Source organism: Erinaceus europaeus, chromosome 8 (assembly GCF_950295315.1).
Source record: "Erinaceus europaeus chromosome 8, mEriEur2.1, whole genome shotgun sequence".
Lineage (NCBI taxonomy): Eukaryota > Metazoa > Chordata > Mammalia > Eulipotyphla > Erinaceidae > Erinaceus > Erinaceus europaeus.
This window is the reverse complement of record NC_080169.1, coordinates 69,923,295-69,940,750: the sequence shown is the minus strand read 5'-3', so window position 1 is coordinate 69,940,750 and position 17,456 is coordinate 69,923,295. Positions and strand designations below refer to the sequence as shown.

Below are 17,456 nucleotides of genomic sequence, written 5' to 3'. Positions count from 1 at the left end.
CTGCACCCCATAATGAGCCTGGTTCCATACTTACAGAGGGATAAAGAATAGGAAAGCTATCAGGGGAGGGGATGGGATACGAAGTTCAGGTGGTGGGAATTGTGTGGAGTTGTACCCCTCTTATCCTATGGTTCAGTCAGTGTTTCCTTTTTATAAATAAAAATTAAAAAACAAAAAGCCCAAATCATTAGATGAGTCTGCCTTTGGTGCTGCTATTTTGTATAGGATCAAGAAGCAGCATTGCACATCAATACTGGAAAGAATTTAGGAAAAAACAAGATCTTGTTCAGCTGAAATTCTCCGGAATCAAACACAATAATGACCATTTTTCCAGAAACAGGAGGAGGCAACCATGTTTTACCATCAGGAACAAAGGTCATTTCTTTGTTCAGCAGAGAGAGGATAAGGGAGGGGAGATAAGGACCTGAGGGTCTGAGGATGCTATTACCAATGAAACAACACCCTGGGGTGAGCAGAACTACAAATGACCTGGGAATCACAGTTTTTTCTTTTACTGTGGTACCTGGCTAAACTCAGGGCCCAGCTCACCTGCAATACTATTGAGCCACTTCTTGACGTCAAAATTTATTTTATATTATGGTTGGGGGGAGAGGAAGAGGTAAGGAAATAAACCAAAGTGATGCCCTATCATCTATGTAGTCGCATCCATTTTTGTCTGGGACAGGGGATCATCCCAAGAATGTGCTCTACCTGTTGAGCCACCTCTCAGCACCCCCAATCACATTTATAGAGTATCCCACTCTCCATATCTTCTGAATCATTCTGCTGCACAAGACAAATCCCTGTGTGAATCAGCGTCAAGATGTAGCTCATACCCATTTTTTTCTGATTAAAACCGACAAGGTGGGGGTGGGGGGCAGCAGGTTGAGCAAATGAAGTGACTCTGCTCACTCACCAGCAGAGCCTGAAGTTTAAGGGAGAAACGGAGCGACAGAAACTCAAGCTGACAGCTAATAATGCACAAACACTGGGAAGATATTTTTCAAAAACAAAAGAGGAAAGACATTTTTATTTATTTTCAGATAGAGAAATGATCACTTGGTGTAACAGGGGAAACTAGATTTATAAGTCCTCCCCTTGTTGAAGAGGGAAGTAAAATGTATTTTTTAGATCACAACAGTGGCTGGTAAACTTTCTCATTCTTTTTCACAGGCAAAAAAAAAAAAGAAAGAAAGAAAGAAAGAAAAGAAAAGCATGAATAATTAAGATGTATTCATTCTCCTCAGCTCTAAAATATTCAGTTTCCTCTGTGTTTCCCCTACCAAGCTGCAATTCTAATAGTAACCCTTTGATTCCTTAACCAAACCTTTAACTAGCTCTCATGGAAAGCTGCTTTTGAAATGGCTCAGAGGTGGGCATCCAGTCATAGAAGAAGCAGGGAAGAAAAAGGCAACCCTCCCTGCATGGGCTAATGAACCCTTGAATAATTGACAATAGAGTCTGACACCCAGCTAGCAGGTTCTGCACTCCATGCTTCCTTCTCTCATCAAGATAATGTTCTCCCTCCTTCCTGAAAGGAACTCTTGTAACTCATTTAACAAGGTGTCCACAGGCCAGACTCCCAAAAGAAAAAGATAATGGATTTGATCTTTGTGAAAGATTTTTTTCTTTTTCTTCATGAAAGGCATGGAGCAGAAGCAAACAATAAAGGAGAAGCCTCACATTTGCAGATGATCTGAGGGATGATTCTGAGTGAGGACTGAGAGACAACTGGGTGGCTAAGTGACAGGAGCTGGGATGACCTGTGAAAGCACATGCTTTATGCAGAGATGAGCCTTCTATGTTTTACTGTGTGGCAGCACTCAGAGGTGACAAAACAACAACTGGGTGATCTTTGCAATGCAGGGACCCCCAAAGTGATCCACCTGAACCCAGGCAGTAGCTTTCTTTCTCCAGACTGCTTTATTCCTACATCTGTTATCTCTGCCTTCATGCTTTTTTCATTTCATCAACTTTCTCAGCTCATTTGTCTGCATTGACCTGACAGGGTCAGCTCTGCAGAGCTGAAATATTCTGCTAAGCTCTGCCTTTCCCATTACTTGAAGGATTGCATTGCATATCTGTGTACATTTTCTAGCAGGCTCTAGCATACCTGTCTTGTAACCCTTTATTCTGTCATGCTTTACGTACCTCATGCCTTTGAAGTTCTTCATTATTTTCTGCTTGACCTATTTTACTTTATTTTCACTCTTACCTTGTCATTCACATTTGGTAACAGAGAGTTTACATATAAAGAAAACAGGATTTGAAATGCCATGTAATTTTAAGGTATTTAAAAAATGTTAAGCACAATAAGGTTTTACATATACTGCCTCACTAATGCTGAAGAATCTGTAATAATTACATGTACTCGAAAAAGGACAATGTGTTTATAGTTCTGTAAAAGGACACAAAAAACGGAGCTTGAGAGAATTTGCCACAGGCATCCATATCCTTGTTATCGATGAAATTTCATGCCTTGACTCACGAGGGGACTTTGTGACCATGTATCTAGTTACCATAATCATTAGTTTCTTGTACTGGAAAGCCAACCTGAAGTGATTTGTACTTTAAGGGCTTTTGCTCATAGATTCATTAAGTGTAAACACTTATGGAGCTAGGAGTAGATAGCATAATGGTTATGCAAAAAGACTCTCATGCCTGAGGCTCTGAAGTCCCAAGGTCAATCTCTCACACCACCATAAGCCAGAGTTGATCAGTGCTCTGGTAAACAAACAAACAAACAAACAAACAAAAAACATTTATGGAGGATCCACTATGTGTCAAACACTGGACCCTGGGGCACACTGAGAAGCACAGACTTTGCAGAGAGAGAGAGATCGATCTTATAATACAATCACACACAAAAATAAAATGACCACTGTGACAAGTGCTAAGACAAAGCTAATGCACATGTGGTCTGGTTGGAGGTGAAGAGAAGCCTTCTCTGAGGATGAGCTCCTGGAATGAGGATGAGGAGGAGTGACACAAGTCAAGAGTTGAAAGAACACATAGGGAAGAGGGACAACACATACAAAAGCCTAGAGGAGGTGGGTGGGAGAAAGCATGACAAGAACCACGGTGAGACTGACTACTGGGATTATGGAGAAGAAGAGCCTAGTAGATGTTGAGCTGGGAGGGAGGCAGGGCTTGAACACACTAGGTATTTGTGTTCTGTTACACAATGTGGCCTTTAAATGAAAGACATGGCGTGCCACTGAAAGATACTAAGCAATGGACAGAGACAACAAACTTGTGATTTGGAAAAGAATCACTTTAGCAGATAAGAGGGAGGTAAGTTCAAATGGATCTTTACTTGAGAGTTCATAACCTCTTGATACATACACTTACTTATGAAAAAATTAAAACTAGAACTAATCCAGTAATTCTGCTTCTGGTTATATACTCAAGGAAATAAAAACAGGAGAGCCATGGGATGTATGCACTCCCATATTAATCAATTAATTATTTAAATTTCTGCATTATCTTTATTGGATAGAGACAGTCAGAAATCAGGAGGGAAGGGGGAGAGAGGGAGACAGACTATCATTCCTGAGGCTCCTAAACCCCAAGTTCAGTTCCCCACACTACCATAAGTCAGAGCTCACCAGTGTTCTGATGTTTCTCTCTGCATCTCTCTCTCAAATAAAATAAAATAAAATATTTAAAAAAGAGAGAGGGAGAGATACAGAGAGACATGTGAAGACCTGCTTCACCGCTTGCAAAGCTTTCCCTTTGCAGATGGAGTCCAGGGGCTTGAACCTGGGTCCTTGTGCATTGAAACATGAGCACTCCACCAGGTGAGCCGACACTTAGTCTCTATTCCCATAGTAGTGTTATTCACAATAACCAAGGTGTGGGCACACCTTAAATGCTCATCAATAGATGAATAGATAAAATTCTGTGATATATGGTGTAGTGCACCAAAGTAAAAGATTCTGGGGTGGTGGGGAGGGTTCAGGTTCTGGGACATATAGGCAAAAGAGGACCTAGTGGGGGTTGAATTGTTATGTGGAAAATTGGGAAATGTTACACATATAGTTTTATAGTTTTTTTTTTACTGTCAACTATAAACCATTAATCCCTCAATAAAGAAATTTAAAAAAATATGTGATAAATACATATATTAAAACATACAATGACATGATGAAGAATGATATCATCTAGCCATTTGCAGAAACGTAGGTAAACTTTAAGTAAATTAGGCTGAGTGAGACAAGTCAGGGAGAGAAAGAAAAGTACTGTATGTGCTGTTTAAATGTGCAGTCTAAAAAAGTCAAAAGTAGGGGCCAGAGAGATAATAGGGTTCTGCACAGCTATGCAGTCCGAGTTCCAGTGCTGGCATCACATGGAAGATGGGAAGGTCAAGAAGGAGGCTTCAGTGCTGTGGTGTCCTGCTGCATGTTTGTATCTCCCTCCCCTACCCCCTTTTCCTATTTGAATTACAAAAGTGGCCAGGAGCAGTAAAGTTATGCATGTGTGAGGTGCAACTTCTACAAGAAAAAAGTCAAAAGTGTAAGAAATAAAACAAAACAGTAGCTACTCAGGGACTGGGGATGGGGGGGTAAGGTTCAGGGTGTTTAAGAGTACAAACTTGTAACATACACTATAAATCAGTCTATAAATAAGTTATAGGCATCTAATGCAAAGTATATTGAATATAGACAATAATATTCTACTTTAAGTGTGTAAGGTGACTCTTTATAACGGTAGACCATACTATAACTTATATAGTATCAAAGTAACAAGCCTAAAATTTTATAATGTTATGTGCCAAATTAATCCAATTTTAAAAAGAAGAGATAAAATAACATAGTCTTACAAGTCAGAAAAAAGTAGTTATCTGGGCTTAGAGTATTGAATAATTTAATAGAGTTACAGACTTTGGGAAGGAGGTGAGAGGGCAATATGAATTCTCCCTTTCTGAAAAATATTCCTGTTTTCTTAAGGATGAATGAAGTTGACTGCTACATAGCCTGTGGGGTATGAGAAAGTCCCACAAGTTGCGCTCTCTCTTTTAAATATTTATTCATTTTGTTATTTATTTTTAATTTTATTTGTGATTTAATATTGATTTACAAAATCATAAGATAACAGATATAATTCCCACCACCAAAGTTCTGTGTCCCCATTCCCTCCATTGCAAACTGCAGTAGTTCTCTCAAGGTCACAGATATGGGTGAGATACAGTTATTTTTATAACTATTCTCTCTCTCTCTCTCTCTCTCTCTATATATATATATATATATATATATATATATACCCAATTTTTTTAGCCCTGCCTTCTCTAAGTCACACTTGCACCTATTATTATTTTCAAATGTCCTTCCTTTCTTCCTCTTCTCTTTCTGGGTCCTGATGGAATTGGAGTTTAGAGACTTCTGTTCATCTTCCCCTAACATTTCTCCCCCTCTGGGAGTATGGGCTAAAGTTTTACTCATTTTTTTAAATTAGTTATTTCATAATGCTTTACACAATTACAAGATTACCAGGGGGTGTGTGTAGCTCCATATTGAATCCTTCTACTAAAGATTTATTTATTTTTTATAAAAGAAGAGAGAGACCAGAGCCCCACTCAGCTTTGCCACATAGCTCCATTCTGACATATGACAATGAGAAGGATGGAATTTGGCACCTCAGGAATGCAAGTCCTGTGCACTGTCATTTATTTATCCTAGCCCAGAGATATCCCAGGACATAGCAGAGTGTTTTTGATTTGCTGGGAATCCCAGTGAAGTGCTTCACTGTCATCCAACAATAGTCAGGCTACCTTCTCTTCTATTTAGTGTCTATTTATAATAGACAGAGACAAAACAAAACAAAACAAAACAAAACAAAACAGGGTACCTGAGAGCCTCACGTTGCCTATCAACTTGCTTTGTTTGGTATGCACAGTTCTATTTTATTTTCACCATCAGAATTATCACTGGACTCAGTGGTGGCACTGATTATTATTATTATTTTTTGATAGAACGTAAAAGAAAGAGATATATACAGAAGGCGTGAGACAGAGGGAAGGAAAGACATTTGAGGCACTGCTTCATCCCTCATGAAGCTTTCCCTCTGCATGTGGAAACTGGAGGGCTTGAACCTGCGTCCTTATGCATGATAATGGGTAAGCCCCTTGTATATGTTTTTGAAATTAATTAGATTATATTTGAAGTCAAGTTAATTCTTAAAAATACAGATTTGTACCTTGTCTGCACTATTCAAAGAGTCAGAAGGAGAAAGCCATCTTTCCCAGCTGGGCTTATAGTGGCTGCTCCCAGGGATTGGCTGGAATTCTCCAATCTTTTGCCACCAGGGTACTTCCACTGGGACTCAGTGCCAGCACCATGAATCCATTGCTCACACAGGACATTTCTTTCTTTCTCTCTTTCTCTCTTTCTTTTTTTCTTTCTTCCTTTCTTCCTTCCTTCCTTCCTTTCTTTCCTTTTTTTTGGCCTATTTTATTGGACAGGAAAGAGAGAAATTGAGAAGGGAGAAGGGTGTAGAGAGGGAAGAGAAAAAAAAAAAGATAGCTGCAGACCTGCTTCACTGCTCATGAGGTGTCTCTTGGAAGGTGGGGAGCAGGGGCTTGCACATAGTAAAATGTGTTCTTAACCAGGTGTGTCACCACCAGCAAATGCTATTTGTAATCAAGAAATGCAATTTTAGACTAAATAAAAAATAATTTTATATCTAACACAGTAAAAATTAAAGTCTAAAATACAAGTCATATAAAGATGTCTAGTATAGGAAAGAAAGCTTTTATTTATTTATTTATTTATTGCTTCCAGGGTTATTGCTGCGGCTCAGTACCTGCACCATGAATCCACTGATCCTGGAGGCCATTTTTTCCCTTTTTGTTGCCCTTGTTATTGTAGTTTTGTTGTGGTTATTTTTGTTGTTTTTGATGTTGTTCGTTGTTGGATAGGACAGAGAGAAATGGAGAGAGGAGGGGAAGACAGAAAGGGGGAGAGAAAGACAGACACCTGCAGACCTGCTTCACCACCTGTGAAGCGACCCTCCTGCAGGTGGGGAGCCGGGGGCTAGAACCGCGATCCTTACACCGGTCCTTGTGCTTTGCACCATGTGCACTTAACCCGCTGCACTACCACCCCACCTCCAAATAGTTTACCTTTTCAAAAGCAATTTGATTCTCCTTTTAAATCCTTCCCTTTTTTGTACTATGTGTGTTTAACCCAATGTGCTACCACCCAGACTCCATCCTTGCCTTTTTTGCCAACTCATAACTACTGCTTCAGACTGACTTTTAGAGAGAGAAAAAGAGAGAGGGAGAGGGAGAAGGAGAGAGAGAGAGAGAGAGAGAGAGAGAGAGAGAGAGAGAGAGAGGGAGAGAGAGAGAGAGAGAGAGAAAAGAAAAAGTAATTGCAGCAATAAAGTTTCTTTCCATGTAGTAGGGGTTGGGCTCGAATCTAGGTTATACACACATGGCAAAGCAGAACACTATCCAAGTGAATTATTTTGCCGGTTGCCGGCACTCAGGTTCTCTTTTAACTTGACTCTCAGGTTTTTATTTAAATGCTTAGAATGGTTATCTCTTCCTTCAAATGTCCCTGGTTCCTTGCTTCACTGAGCTTCACCAGTAAATTACTTCATCTGCTCATTATTCTTTACCAGTTTTCTATTTATTTTCAGTTTTAATTGGACTGTGCCCCTAAGAGCTTTGTACTAGATATTAATTTATCAGTTATGAACATTTTCTCCTTCTAAACTTCATTAAACTATTTTTCAAACTTTAAAAAGTCTTTTTTCTAGCCTTATTCTCTCAACTCTGACACCATCTTCCCAGACAATATTTTTAGTTCATTTCTATGTTAGCTATCAAGCTGAAACAAAAATTACTAAAGTCATGGTTCCTTAGGCACATACCTAAAATAGATTTCCTAGGTTCTATCCACCCTAAGATCCCTATTCTCATCTTCTCTATTCCCACTCTTTGGTTCCTGCTTATTAAACATTTTGTACAACATTATATCTTACTGCTTTTCAGCCATCAAGTTGCAGATGCTACTATGATTTCATCCTGAATTCCTTGGGCAGATGACCTTATCAATGTGTCCTGGGAACTCACCTCTCCAGAGCCCTGCCGAACCAGGGAAAGATAGAAACAGACTGGGGATATGGATCGACCTGCCAATGTCCATGTTCAGTGGAGAAGCAATTTCAGAAGCTAGAACTCTGAATACCCAAACAATTTTAGTTCATACTCACAGAGGGAGAGAAATGTTGGGGGAAGATGACCAAAGGACTTTGAACTCCAATTTTATCTGGACTTGGAGAGAGAAGAGGAAAAAAAAAAAGGACACTGGGAAGTAATAGGCATGTCTTAGAAAAAAAGTGAAGGTAGGACTATAGCAAAAAGGGGCAAATCTATATATAATAGTAAACCCATATCTTTGACCTTGGGAGAACTACTGCATTTCCAGTGGAGGGGATGGGGACACAAAACTTTGGTGATGGGAAAGGTGTGGAATTACACCCCTGTTATCTCATAATTTTGTAAATCAATATTAAATCACTAATTTAAAAAAGTCCTCTTAGGCTGAGTGGTAGTGCATCTGGTTGAGTACACATATTACAGTGTACAAGGACCCAGGTTTGAGTTCCTTTTCTCCACCTGCAGGGGGAAATTTTCATGAGTGGTGAGGCAGTGCTGCAAGTATCTCTCTGTCTCTCCCTCTTAACCTCTCGACTTCTGGCTGTCTCTATCCAGTAAATAAATAAATAAATAAATCGATAAAAGCCTGCATGGCAAAGAAAAAAAAAAAGACAAGAAAAAGTCCCCTTTTGACAGAGTGGGAGTAGGAATTACAGAAGCCAGCAAGAATTTTGGTCCCAAAGGAGTAAAAGATAGGGGAAGTAAACCAGAGGGCTTTTGTCCCTCATTCCACCAGGACCCAATGCACTTGCCACCAGGAATCTTGTTTTTATACTAGCAGTGGAAGGGAAGTGAATCTGGAAAACAACAGAGGAAGCTAGGCACTGTTTTTCTTATCTCAGAGAGAAGATGGAAAAAAAAAAAGAAAGTCACATGACTTAGAAAGGAAATGAAGGCAGGACCATTGAACAAATGGGGAACACATATACATAAACATAGATATAGATAGATAGTTATAGAATCAGCATGTATCGGTGACTTTGCAAGAACTACTGCAGTTTCCAGTGGAGGGAAGGGGACATAGAACTTTGGTGGTGTGAACTGTACGGAGTTATACCCTTGTTACCTTACAATTTTATAAATCAATATTAAATCACTAATAAAATTTTTTAAAAAAAATCTTCATTTGCATCCTAGAGGGTGGCACAGTATATAGATTAAGTGCTAGACTCTCAAGCAGGAGGTCCTGAGTTCGATTCCTTGCAGTCAATATACCAGACTGATGCTCTGGTTCTTTATCTCACTATTTCTCATAAACAAACACATAGTTAAGAAAGCCTTCTTTTAGTAACTTATCCATTAATGTTTTCTTATTTATATCATTGAAATGTGAATGTTATTTGTATCTCTCTTATGGTAGTTATTAGCTTAGTGGTTGAAAAAAGCAATCACATATGATTATTATGTTTTCATACCCCTTTACCCTTCTTTGGGCCTTTGTAGATTGTTTTGGCTTTTCTTAAACTATTAATATATTAGTACTGGAATGTATTCTTACTGTCTCTGTCTCACACACATTAACACTTACCTTCCTGGGAGAACATTTCTTATTTTATGAAAGAGAACACAACTGAAATGATGTTTAAATTCTCCATAAATATAAAAGTTAAGACTAATCTTCTAGGTTGGATGTTTTTGACTGACTTAGAGAGGTTAAAGGAATGATTACAAGGAAATGAAATGATAAATGATAAAACACTGTCTGGTGATTAAAGAATTTGCTACCACGCCTTCTCTAATAAAGTGGACATTTTATGTGACTATATTCACCTTTCTTGTTGATTTGTGTTCTAATAGCAGTTTTCTATTCAAATTACACTCCCCAGCATATTTTAGCATCTAAGTTCCTTTCTTTTCACCAGTAAGTTTCTCACAGGTCAATACCCCACCTTTGCTTTACTAAAAATCAGTACTATCTCCTGAAAAATTTGCTATCATTCTTCTTATAGGTTCAATGAAGTAAACTGATTTTAAGTTTATGAAAGCATATGATTCATGTGTTATTTCTTTGGAGACTGAGAATAGGATAGTAAATTTGGAATAGAGAAAAATAGAAAATAGTAATATTTTCAGTAAATATTTAAGTTCATTTGTTTAGTTACCTTTTAAAATTATTGATAAAGGAGTCTTAGAAACTCTTTTTAGGGAGTCGGGCGGTAGTGCAGTGGGTTAAGCTCAGGTGGCGCGAAGCACAAGGACCAGTGTAAGGTTTGAGCCCCTGGTTCCCCACCTTCAGGGGAGTCACTTTACAAGCAGTGAAGCAGGTCTGCAGGTGTCTATCTTTCCTTCCCCCTCTATGTCTTCCCCTCCTCTCTCCATTTCTCTCTGTCCTATCTAACAACAACAGCAACAATAATAACTACAACAACAATAAAAAACAAGGGCAACAAGAGGGAGAATAAATAAATATATAAGAAAAGAAACTTATTTAAAAATTTGCTTTCCTATGTACATGTCATTCTACTGTTCTCAACACTCTTTTTTTCTTCCAACTTCAGACAGAGACAGACTGACAAGTTGAGAGACAGAGGAGGGACACCACAACACTGATCCTTCATTCAGAGAGCTTACCTTGGTGCTGCACACAGTACTTCCATGTGGTCCTTGGGCTCAAACCTGGGTCTTATGCCATATTAAAGTAGACATTCTACCAAATGAACTATTTTATGGCTCCAGAATTTCTTTTTTAAATAAATATTTAATAGATTTTCTAAAAAAGAATTTTCTTCCTTATTCTCTAGTACATTATGCTTGCTGATCTGAGTCTTGTTCCATCGTGTAAAAAAATGGTTTATTTAACAGACTATCTGCCTTCCTATGAAGAAAGAAAAAAACTTTGTTCTGAGAGTAATTATGAATAAATATGAAAGTTAGACAGCATAATTTAATTTGCCAAAGAGGGACCAGGTGGTGGTGTACCAAGTTGAATGCACATGCTGCAGAGCTCACGGACATGGGTCTAAGCCCTCAGTCCCCACATGCAGGGGTAAAGTTTTGTAAAGCTTTGATGATTTCTGGCTGTCTATATGAAATAAAAAAAGGTAATAAAAAATTAAAAAATTCACTTGCCAAAGATTTCTGCTAATTCTCACTGCTATAGGTTCCCAGAAAGACTAGAGTGAGATCACTCATCTGTAACTCACTTTTGGTATATGTCTGCCTTTGGTATATGCCTGTCTCTTACCAGATCCATGAAAGGACTACTGCCTTTTTCTTAGATGTCAGCAATATCACTTGTATACATACAGAAATCTTTAAAAAGATACCTGGGGGCCAGGAGATAGCTTGTCTGGTAGAGCATGCAGCTTACCATATGAGACCCTGGTTTCACAGCCTGGCAACATGTGGAAGAACTACAGAAAGTGCCAGCATAGCCCCATGGTGATGCAGTAGTGTTTTTTTTTTCTTCTCTCATCTCCCTGTCCTCTCTCCCTCTCTCTGCCCTCTTCTCTCTTTCTCCCTAAGTAGAAACATAAAAAAAAAAAAAGACCACCCCAAGGTCCTGAGTTCATTCCTCAGGGTTGCATAAACGTTTTTTTTTTTTGCTGTTACTTCTTTTTATTTTTTAATTTTAAATTGTCATTGTTATTATTTTGACGGGACAGAGAGAAGTTGAGAGTGGGTGAGGATATTTAGAGATACCTGCAACACTGCCTTACTGCTCAAAGAGTTTTCTATTTGCAGGTGAGGACCAGGGGCTTGAACCTGAGTGCTTGTCCATGAATGGTAACATGAACACTCACCTGAGTGCATCTTTGCCCTGCCCCAGCTGTCATTTCTTCCTTTTAAAATTTCTATTAGTGATTTAATATTTATTTATAAAATTATAAGATAACAAGGGTATAATTCCACACCATTCCCATCATCAGAGTTCTGTATATGTACTCCCTCCATTGGAAACTGCAGTAGTTCACCCAAGGTCACAGATATGGGTCAACTGTTATTACTATACTACCTATCTCTTGCTCATTTTTTCTGTTGTCCTGCTTTCTCTTCTAAGTTACATCTGTTCCTGTTACTACTTCCAGATGTCCTTCCATTTTTCCTCTTCTTTCTCTGGGTCCTGTTGGAATTGGGGTTCAGAGTCCTCTGGTCATCTTCCCCTAACCTTTTTCTCCTTCTGGGAGTATGGACCAAAATTCTTTTGGGGGTGCAGAAGGTGGGAGTTCTGGCTTCTGTAACTGTTTCTCGCTGGACATGGACATTGGCAGGTCCATCCATACCTCCAGCCTGCTGTCATTCTTAAAATTTCTATTTAAATATGGGTATCTTCATACCTGTTCTAGAACCTCCTCTGGCACCCTCTGTATCTGGTTCTCTGGATACCACTATTTTCTGATATTAGAGACCAATGTAAAAGACCCAGAAAAAGTCTATAGGTCAGAGGCCACTATTTGCATTAAATATGTGATCATATTATTATTTACATCCCTAGTAATCCATTAATTGTTACATGAAAGAATTTTTAATTTCTTATGCAAGTAGAGCTTTTCTGGGGCTTTAAGCCTACTTAATACCATTACTTCAAGTAGACTTTTTCTTTCTTTCCAGATAAGAGGATAATAGAGAGATAAGGAAAGACATTACAGTATCACACCAATACTTATAAGGCTTCCCTTTTGCAAGGTGTTCCCATGCAAGGTGGCCAGGGGTAGGTGGGGTGGTTAAACTTGGATCTTCAAACATGGTAAAGTGTTCACTTTACCAGGTGAGTGATTTGCTGGCTCCCATCCATCAAATGATATATATTTCAAAATTTACCAGTTCTTTGCAATAATTCTGAGTTGAACAATTTTACAGTACTGAATTTAATCTAGGATATCTTGCTACTACTGGTGCATTACTTCCCTCCCCTCGATTCTACTCTTAAAGAAGGGAAAATATATAGTGTTTTCTAAACTTAGTGCATATATGTTTAGTTTGAGTGATGCATTAAGACTGAAGGTGAAGAAAACTATGAGTGATGCATTAAGACTGAAGGTGAAGAAATTACATTAACAAGGATAAATATGCCTGAGGGTTTTCAAGGCTGGGAAGAAATTGGCATTAGCTTCTTTCAAGCTTATTTTTGAAAGTATGTGCATTTCCAGTTTATTTAACTTTCTCATAAATTTGGAACTTTACAAAGGAAGCCATCTAAAACCCATGGAATGAACAGCTGCTTTATAAGTACCATCTACATGGATGTTTAAGATCAAAATAAACCTGAGCACAGTGGTATCAAAGAGGAGCTTTAGGAGAAGATGAAAAATGGATTCCTACTTAATTTCATTGTGAAATTTCCAAATTAGTGAATTAGATTAAAAATTGTGCATTAGATTAAAACAAACAAACCATGAAAATATTGATGAATCTTTGTCCTTGCTATAAATACTTTAAAATATATCTGTGAATGAAGAGTTATTGCCAGTTATTGAAAAGTATTAGTGAAGGTAGGATACGTTTAACTTCAAATGATTAGATCTGATAATAAACATGGAAATAATAACTGAATCAATTATGTGCTATGATTAAGAACAATTGTTAAATTTGTATACTTATACAAATTATTTAGTTAATTCTATAGTAGATAATAAGGGCACCTTCAAACTTAAATAATGAAATAGTCCATTTCCCTCATATATCTGTTACCCTCAGACAAGTTTTCCATTGTTGTCATAATAATTCATGAATGAGAAAAAAACCCAAGCATTTGTCTATTAAATAGAGCTTATAAAAATAAGAAAAAGTCTTCCATCCATTTCACCCAAGTTAGTAGCCTTATTTTAAAGATCAAAAATAAAAGTAACCAATAAAATCTGATTCATAAAATTGCTGTGATTCTCAAGTGACTCATTTCCTTTAAGAGTCACACTAACTATGAATATAGGTGTACAAAGATCTTTTTGGATGGGTGTGTTTGATTCTTTTGGATGGGTGTGTTTGATTCTTTAGGATAAGTCATCAAGAGAGGAAATGCAGGGTCACAGGTTAGGTCCACTTCTAGCCTTTTGTGAGTTCTCCAGACTGCTCTCCACAGGGGTTGAACCACTTTACATTTCCATCAGCAGTTCAGGAGGGTCCTTTGCCCCCACAACCTCTCCAGCACCTGGAGGAAACCTAGATGTTCAACAATAGATGAGTAGCTAAGAACAGTGTATATATACACTATGGAATACTACTCTGCTACTAAGATTGATGAATTCAACTTCTTCACCTCATCTTGGATGGAGCTTGAAGGAATCGTGTTAACTAGTCTGAGCCATACACATCTTATCCATGTCATTTCTGTCAATGGCAGCTTCCCTCTAGCTAGCTCAGTGCTAGTCAAACTTCAACCAGTACTAGATCCACCTGGAGGTGAATCACATAGACACAGTCAAGGGTTTCTGATTTGGTAGGATTGTAATGGGGTCCAAGAATTTTATACTGAGAACTCAGAACTCCAAAGGGAAGATTACTAAGGGGAGGCTGTAGACATTATAGGATAAGATAATAGTTTTATTGAGGTTGAGAGGTACTGATACCTATCTTAAGGAAATGTACCCGTGTGACAACAAAAACCCTGTAAGTAAATCAACATTTACTCAACAAAGTGATATTGAAGTTGGAAAAACATGATTTGCATTTTCAATATGTTTCTAAAGTGACAGTATCATTAAGGACCACATAAAGGAACACCACTCACCACTGCTCTGGCTGATAGTCTCTAATAATGAGCATTCTTTCACATAAGGTTACTTCATTACTGGAGCTTGAAGATATATATTCTATTTAGACCATTTGTTTAAAATGTGCCACCGTTAATACACACAGGCCACCTCTGAAGTCCACTGTGTGTTGGGGGTGTGGTCATTTCTAATGGACTCTGGCCATTTCCTTCACAGCCTTGCTGTGTTGATTTCACCTGTCCCACGAAGACTAATTCTGTGAACTGTGAACTGACTTTGCAGTATGTTAAGAAAGCATCCTACGTGACTATGGACTGCAAGCTCAGATTAACAGGGACTTGTTCTACAGGCTCCCGTACTAAATGTGAATACATATGGGCCCTGAGTCAGATTTATGGGGTAAACAGTTAATTGTATCTATATACTGTCTCCAATCTTGGGAGCTTCTCTCTTCCCTAATCCAGCTTTCTATCTCTATTCTCAACTCTGATACTATCTTCCCAGACAAAATTTAAATCCACTCCATGTTAGCTATCAAGCTCAAGCAAAAATTACTAAAGTCCTGGGCTCCTTGGAACATACCTAAAGTAGACTTCCTAGCTTCTTTCCACCTTAAGATTCCTATTTTCATCTGATCTATTTCTACTTTTTTTGTTCCTGTTCACTACTAATTTTGTCCTGCTTTATATCTTACTGCCTTTCAGCCACCAAATTTCAGAGGCTACTGAGATTCCATCTTGACCTCCCTGGGCAGATGGCCTCATCAGTGTGTCCTGGAACCTCACCATTCCAGAGTGCTACTCTACTATGGAAAGATAGAAATAGACTGGGGGGTATGGATCAAGCTTCCACCACCTATGTCCAGTGAAGAAGCAATTACAGAAGCCAGAATTCCTCCTTCTGCACGCCCCAAAAGAATTTTGGTTCATATTCCCAGAGGGAAGAAATGTTAGGGGAAGATGACCAGAGGGCTCTGAACTTCAATTCCATCAGGACCCAGAGAGAGAAGAGGAGACAAAGGAAGGATAATTGGAAGTAGCAATAGTTTTAGGTATGATTTAGAAAGAAAGAGAAAGCAAGAACAAAAAATAGGCAAGTATATAAATATGGATAGTTATAGAAATAATATTCAACCCATATCTGTGACTTTTGGAGAACTACTGCAGTTTCCAATGGAGGGAATGGGGATACAGAACTCTGTTGGTGGGAACGGTGTGGAATTATACCCCTATTTTCCCATAACTTTGCAAATCAATATTAAATCACTAATAAAAAGATATAAAAAGAAAAAGAGCAAAGAATATTAAAAAAGGAATAAATAAATAAATAAGAAAGAAAGAAGGGAAGAAAGAAAGAAAGTGCCCTTCTTTTAATAGGGAAGCTAGAAGCCAGGAAGCCATGTGGAGTCCTATTCTGAAACCACATAGAGGTGGGATAAAAGGATGTTGATGTTGGATTAGGGCAGAGACTGCTAGTCTTCCCCAGGTGTGGAATGACTGTGGAGGGAGGAGAAAAGTGACATGATTTACACTTTCTACTTATACACGGTGGATGATGCATTGAAGTGGCAATGAGAATCACAGAAATGTGGTATTGGTGGTAAGAATAACAGGTTCATTCATCAGTTGTCCAGGAACAACTGGTCGGGGAGATTCAGTATAGGAAACTGAGTTTCCACAACCTAAGAAACACAATCTTTCTGTATTGACTTAAAAAACAAGGAGGGAGGGCACTAATGAACTCTAGCATTTACTTAAATAGCCTTTATATGTGTTCACCAATCACTGAGACAGAGAAAGACTGACTAATGCTCCATATTGTTATTAAATTTTGTTTTGTATCTTTAGGTGTGGGCTTAGTCATCAATCAGATACCTCTAAGTAAAATATTAAAAAAAAAAATCCAGCCTTTGGCTAGGAATATAATTCAGTAGTTGAATATATACCTTGCATAATTGAGGTTCTGGGTTTTGTCCTTGGCAACACTTCTAGCCCCTGAAAAAAAATGCACCCTCACCTTACATTCTAGTTGGAAAATTTCTTTCTGCTAGCATTTTAAAGGATAGCATGTGTCTATTAGGCCTAATCACCCTGATCTTCCTATTGCTTCTGTTAGCCCAACATCAAAGCAAAAATACTAGTCAGCACAAAAGAAAGATTTCAAAAAAAAACAGGATCAGTGATGATTAACATAGTAGAAAAACATAGAACTTGTAGCCATGGAAGTGACATAGTGATAAGATCAGACTTTCAAGTATACGGCCGAAATCCAACCACTAGTATTGAAAACACCAGAGTGGTGCTCTAGTTTTCTCTCTGCCCCTTCTTCCACTATTAAATAGATGTGTATATTTTTAAAAGAATAAAACCAAAAGCAAGTTTCCAAAGGTTCACTCTCAAATGAAAACTGGATGAAAACTTGGAATAAATCATTAAGCCATGTTTTCCATTTCAAACTATTTCTTAGATTTCCATGTCCATTTTCTTTAGCTCTTTACAGAAGCTTAGCATTAAACACTATATTAAGATTTGTCAATTACAAACTGAGAGCAGGAAAATGAAATTATTACAATTCTAAAAAAAAAAAAGTTTGGCCAAACTTTTTAGAAAACTAGTTTATGAAATGGAAAGAAGGTAAAGCCT

The 17,456-nt window shown here is 38.1% G+C and overlaps 1 protein-coding gene across 10 annotated transcripts in view; it reads right to left on the bottom strand.

Annotated features, from left to right (window-relative positions):
• The window catches only part of MAGI2 (membrane associated guanylate kinase, WW and PDZ domain containing 2), a 1,693,309-nt gene that overhangs the window by 128,212 nt on the left and 1,547,641 nt on the right, over nt 1-17,456 (bottom strand). The window lies entirely within an intron of this gene.